This window comes from Myotis nattereri, assembly GCF_964212035.1.
Source record: "Myotis nattereri genome assembly, chromosome: 2".
NCBI classification, from domain to species: domain Eukaryota; kingdom Metazoa; phylum Chordata; class Mammalia; order Chiroptera; family Vespertilionidae; genus Myotis; species Myotis nattereri.
Genome location: NC_138076.1, coordinates 176887605 through 176894281, shown reverse-complemented (window position 1 = coordinate 176894281; position 6677 = coordinate 176887605). Strand labels below are relative to the sequence as shown.

Genomic DNA, 6677 nt, shown 5'->3' with positions numbered 1-6677 from the left:
ACTGTTCCCCTATTCCCTCTGGGCTTTCTTCTTTTCCATCTGAATGAAGGGCTTCCCTCTCCCCATTTTGTCAATATAGACCTTTCTTGGCTACTTCCAGTTTCCTTGTCTTATGGAAATATACCTGTTGCCACTCCCTTGTCTTATGGAGATGTAACTGCACCTGGCTTCCTTGTGTTATGGAAATGTACCTTCTCCCTGTGTTTTTTCCATGGACCCCAATTCTAAAAAAAAAATCCCTAAGCCTGCCTATATTTCCCTAAAATTCCTGCTTCATATACATGTAATGGAATACTATTCAGCCATAAGAGAGAAGGAATTCCTACCATTTGAAACAACATGAATGATACATAAGGGCATTTTGCTAAGTGAAATTAGCTAGACAGAGAAAGACAAATACTGTGCGGTCTCACATGTGAAATTTTTTTCTTTTCTTTCTTTTTTTTACATGTGAAATCTTTAAAAAAAAGAGTTTAACAAGTCAAACTCGTAAAAATAGAACAGAAAAGTGGTTGCCAGGGAATGGGGAGTGGGGAAAATAGAAGTTACTAAAAGGGTACAAACTTTCAGCTACAAGATAATAAGGTCTGAAGTTGTAAAGTAAAACATGGTGACTATAGTTGAAAACTTTGTATTTTATAAATGAAATTTTCTAAGAGAGTGGAACTTAAATGTTCTCACCATAAAAAAGATAGAACCTTTTCCCAACTTCCACTAGGCCTTTCACCTTATAAAATTTTGTCTTGGAATCCAGGACAAGAAAATACCTCCTCCTTCTTTTTCCCTTATTCTGCCTTCTCCTCCTTCTTCTATTTCAGTCTAATTGAGGTATAACTGACATAAAACTCCTAAGTTTCATCCACTTTTTATAACTATGGGTATTTTAATAAGCTGCAGATACACTCTCCATCGGGTGCTACAGAGATGGAAACACACTGCCCAGAACACCCCTGGGAGTCACCATCTTACAGCCCCACTGAGGCAGCTGCTGGATGATGACTGATGTCAAATTGGACTCAGCCTCTTTCTTCAAAAGGCTTTGACTCCAAGTAAATTGAGAAAGAATGAAGATACATACCAGCGGCACACACTATCTGTCTGCTGTGTTCCAGACAATTCAGGTGCAGACTGTTGAGTAAAAGTTAATGAAAACATATCCACGCCTCAGTACTATTCACACACTTCTCTATCGGGGGGCCTAGAGATACCAGAGAGAACCCTTGTCTGAAAATATGAAGACTTAAGTTTCTTGCTCTGAATCGATCACTAAATTGCTGCATGAGCTCAAGTAAACCACTTAATGGCAATGGCAGTAACTTTTTCTCAGTTGTGAAGAAGACGGAGCTTGGGTTAAGATGTTCTCTAATCCCCTGAGATTATTATTCCTTCTCTTATCCCTTGAGATTATTTTTATGTGTCCATATCTATCCACTTACAGAAACAAGAGTGATGTGATTTTTGTTTTTTACCTGTTCACTTTATTCTATACAGGCCAACCAGAAGTGAGTGAAAGAGGCTGCTTGCCAGGAGGTGAATGAGAATAGAAATGAAATGAGTCTGGCTTTCAAATGCCAAACGGGTAGCCAAAAACTCCTGGATTGATTTGGAATACCAGTAATATCAATTGGTAGGTTAACTGAGGGGGTGAGACTAGATCTCAAAACCTGGCCTATTGTTATGTAAAACAGAAGGGATTAACTGACTCCTTTCCCCCTTCTCTTCAAGTAACTATTGTGGATTTCCAGAACAGTTCTCAAAGGAATACACCTTATATTATGACCTGGTGTTACAGAGAACCAGAATAAATCAAGCAATGCTCAGAGAGTTTGGAGTTAGAGTTTGGAGTTACACTTTATTCACCGCGGTGGGCTTAGAGAAAATGAATTCAAATTCTAAGCAGAGCTACAAGCAGAACTTCCCTTTTTATGAAAGAGCCAGCCCTATGTGTGCTTAGTGGTTATCTCGCTGGTGGCCTTGAAAACTACACAGTTCTACCCAATTAAAAAATGCACCTGGCATGGCATTGAGAGTATTGAGAGTATTGGGCCGACAAGGTCAGACAGTTAAGTTTATCTTCCTCATTATTCAAGCAAGCTAAAGCAGGCTAGAAAGCAAAGTTATTATATATTTTTTAGAATAAGAGGCCGTCTAAAGAATAGCAGAGAATTCCAAACAGTAGTTTTACAAAATAGGGGTTAGCCTTCTCACTGGGACACATACATACATACATACCTGACTCAATACTTACCCTTACAACATTATGTTATTTTCTATTCTATTGTGTTTTGGTTTCTTTGTTGTTTTTTAGAACTAAATACAGGATTTATTTGGGGGTAGGGTGGAGGGGGGTGGGGGAGGAGGCGGTCAGGGTCTAAAGACACCTGGGATGTGAGCGAAGCATAGGCTGACGGTGGGCAGGGGTGGGTTTGTAGGTGGCCTGAATTAGACTTCTAACACTCAATCCTAACAGCAGAAACCTAAGGTACAACTCAGAAAATGCTAACTTTTACACAGAAAGTAAGTCAAGAGCTAGACCTAAAGAGGAGGGTTTAGCTCAGTGGTTTTCAACAGAGAAGCAGTATGACCCCTACAAGCAGGTCAGGGGGGAAGGAAGGTCTGGGTTCTGGTGAGAAGTGGCCATCAGCAGGCAGGGCCAGAAATGCTGCATGCTCAGTGAATGACTGTCCTGCCTCAAATACCAGGGGCACCTGGTAATCTACCTGGCGTCCAAGCAAGGCTGGAAGGGGCTCCTTTCCCCTCTGCTACCTCTCGAGTTGGTGCTGATGGCTTGCCAAGAAGTTAAGCACAGCAGTTGGGACTTCAGGAGCTAGGGGAGTCTCAGGAGACCTGCACACAGCTGCTGCTGGGATCCTTTTCTGCTCAGGCGGATGGGCTGCAGCTAATTTATGCTGAGGACGTCTCTCTGGATCTCGTGGCTTAACTGGGCCTGTGAATCACTCAGCTTCTTCAACCCAGAGAGGGCTGAGAGGACGATGGGGCGAGGAGCAGAGAGCCACAGGCCTCCACGTGGTAGTAAAACCTCTCTGGCTTGCTGCTGGGGTCGTGTGAAGTCTGGGACTCATCTTCCTCCAGCTCTGAGTACTCCCTCTTTGGCCACTCCTCGGGCTTGGGGTTCATTGTGTGCTTCAGGGCGCTGTCGGGACCGTATTCCAAAGCCACCCCTGCAGTCGGGTTCCACTGAGCATGTTCCTTGCCAAAGCCCTTCGTGGCATAGACGCGCGGTCTGAGCTCCTGGTCCTTTCGCAGTTTGACGACGAGGATGTCCGTCCTGGTCCACGTAGTCATTGGGGTCGTTATCTCGGCTCCGGGATGTCACTGGAATGACGGGGGGCTACTGGAGATGAAGGTCTCCGAGATGTGACGTCATGAGTCTGGTCTTCGTGGCACCGCGCGTCCACAGTGAACTCCACCGAGCTCTCGGGCAGAACTCACGCGTGCAGCCCCGAAGTACTGCAGCTAGTCCACAATGTCATCGCGAGTGAGGGGGTTCATCCAAGCCTGCGAGGACTGAGGAATTTAAAGAATTGGCGTCCATTTGAGCCCAGTCAATGGCTATTGTGGGCACCTCGGTGATGAAGGCCCTTCGAGTAGAATTGGCCACCTCTAGGTCCGTAGTTTCCATGATGAACTTGGCATTCTCGTTGGTGAGCTCCCTGATCCGCATGCTGGGCTGGTTGGCATACGGCATCTCGCTCAGCCGACCGGCCGGCAGCCGGCGTCAGCTGTTTTGGTGTTTTAATTCGTGGCTTCCATCAGCATTTTTTAAAGCTTTGTCTGGGGGTGGAGGGCGTGTGGCTAGCAGCTGTCTCCTTCTTAGATCTGGGTTGCAGATGTGAGAACAGATGTTTGCTATTCGCTCCATAACGTCCTGGGCAGGAAGCCAGTGGGGGTTGTCCTGCTGTGGGTCTTTGAACTGATGGCCCATCTGTCCTGGACCTTGACAGGAGTGGGCGTAGAAGTGGGAATGCAGAGAGAAAGCTCATTAGACATGACCTTGTTCTGGGATTCAGAATGTGGCACTGAGTTACCCTGTTGGAGAGGTTATTCTTTTTTTTTAATTTTTAATATATATATATTAATATTTTTATTGATTTCAGAAAGGAAGGGAGAGAGAGATAGAACATCAGTGATGAGAGAGAATCCTCATGCCCTACTGGAGATCCAGCCCACAACCCAGGCCTGTGCTCTGATCTGGAACCTTGTGGTTCTTGGGTTGACGCTCAACCGCTGACCTGCCAGACTGGAAACTTTATTCTTTAAAGAAAATTTGTATCTTTGATTCAAGAGTTTCTAAAAATAAACAAACAAGGTTAGAAATGCAGGTATCTCCTGTTGTACACAATAATCTGTTATTGAAAAAAATCCCAGTTGTTTTGCATGAAAATGATAAACTAGAGTCTGTTTCTCATTTTATTTCAGATAGGAAAAATTATACTTTGTCAGCCCCAAGCCCTCAACTAATTTTTTAAACGGGTAACTAAAGTGTGGTAATACATTGTATATATATATAATTTTTTTAAATCCAAACTATCTTGTTTGGTGTGAAATGCTTAATAGATTGTTTCTTTATCACCAAATAATTAATAGGGTCAATAAAAACAACAGCTTTCATGCAGTCGAAGGCCACTGAGCAAGATGGCTTTAATGTTCTCAGCTTGGCTAACCTTAGACAGGCTTCTCTCCGACTTTAGGCCCCCCTGAGCTCCCTTCTTCTAGAGTATTTGCTTTAGGAAAGATAATTACACATTCTTTCTCTGCCCCTTTGAGATGTAACTATTCTTTTTTTTTTTTCCTTTTTATTTATTTATTTATTTATTTATTTATTTATTTATTTAATTTATTGCTTAAAGTATTACAAAGGGTATTACATATGTGTCCATTTTATCACCCCGCCCTAGACAGTCCCCCAGCCTCCCCTATGCCCCAGTGTCTTATGTCCATTGGTCATGCTTATATGCATGCATACAAGTCCTTTAGTTGATCTCTTACCCCCCTACCTCCTGCCCCCCATCCCTCCCCAGCCTTCCCGCTGCAGTTTGACAATCTGTTTGAGGCAGCTCTGCCTCTGTATCTATTATTGTTCAAAAGTTTATAATGGTCTCTATTATCCATGAATGAGTGAGATCATGTGGTATGTTTCCTTCATTGACTGGCTTATTTCACTTAGCATAATGGTCTCCAGTTCCATCCATGACGTTGCAAATGGTAAGAGTTCCTTCCTTTTTAGAGCAGCATAGTATTCCATCGTGTAGATGTACCACAGTTTTCTAATCCATTCATCTACTGATGGGCACTTAGGCTGTTTCCAGATCTTAGCTATGGTGAATTGTGCTGCTATGAACATAGGGGTGCATATATCCTTTCTGATTGGTGTTTCTGGTTTCTTGGGATATATTCCTAGAAGTGGGATCACAGGGTCAAATGGGAGTTCCATTTTCAGTTTTTTAAGGAAACGCCATACTGTCTTCCATAGTGGCTGCACCAGTCTGCATTCCCACCAGCAGTGCACAAGTGTTCCTTTTTCTCCACATCCTCTCCAGCACTTGTCGTTTGTTGATTTGTTGATGATAGCCAGTCTGACAGGTGTGAGATGGTACCTCATTGTTGTTTTGATTTGCATCTCTCGGATGATTAGTGACTTTGAGCATGTTTTCATATGTCTCTTGGCTTTCTGAATGTCCTCTTTTGAAAGGTGTCTATTTAGGTCCTTTGCCCATTTTTTGATTGGATTGTTTGTCTTCCTTTTGTTAAGTTGTATGAGTTCCCTATAAATTTTGGAGATTAGGCCCTTATCAGATATGACATTGGCAAATATGTTTTCCCACACAGTGGGTTTTCTCGTTGTTTTGTGAGATGTAACTATTCTTAAATGCCTCTTGTGAGTTTTACAACCCAGGGAGGTCTTGCTCAAGAACCTGAAAATCATCTGACATGTGTCTGAGCAAGGGAGCACCACCAAAAGGAGTCACTCGCACACGTGTGTGTCTTTCTACAATGCCAGGTGTATTAGGGGAGGCCTCCCCAGTAAGCCAGTAGAGTCACATGCACATTACATACAGAGAGGGGGAGCTTACGTGATGGAAGTGAGCAGAGCAAATGTTCAGTGCAATGCCCTGTCCACTGGCAGCGGCCTCAGGTCTCCGGAGAGGCGGGCGTCCATCTGAAGCCAGACGGCTGCAGTGGCAGCTCGTGTCTGCTGGAGTGGAAGTCCAGCAGGGTTCCGGATGTGAGCTGTGGCACAGCAAGCACCCGCGCTGGGTGGTCGGAGCTCTCAGTTATCATCGCCCAGTGAGGGTGGAGGTCCCACTCATATCGGTGTCCAGGTGAAGTCCTTACCTGAGTATTCACACTTGCGGTTTTGGGCATTCTGGCCCCCTTCCTAGGGCATTCCTGTGACACCCCAGCTTTTTTAAAAAAAATATATTGTTTATTGATTTCAGAGAGGGAGAGGGAGAGAGAGATAGAAACATCAATGATGCGAATCATTGATCAACTGCCTCCTGCACACCCCACACTGGGGAGTGAGCCTGCAACCCGGGCATGTGCCCTGGCTGGGAATCACACCATGACCTCCTGGTTCATGGACCTTGACGTTCAACCACTGAGCCATGCTGGCTGGGCTCTTCTTTTCTTCTTGTAAGGATACCAGTCATATT

At 44.3% G+C, this 6677-nt stretch overlaps 1 pseudogene across 1 annotated transcript; it reads right to left on the bottom strand.

Annotated features, from left to right (window-relative positions):
* Positions 1–2899: 2899 nt before the first annotated feature.
* On the bottom strand, positions 2900–3709 carry LOC308535915 (DNA-directed RNA polymerase II subunit RPB3-like; annotated as a pseudogene). The gene has a single exon. The product of its transcript is annotated as a DNA-directed RNA polymerase II subunit RPB3-like (transcript).
* Positions 3710–6677: the final 2968 nt, after the last annotated feature.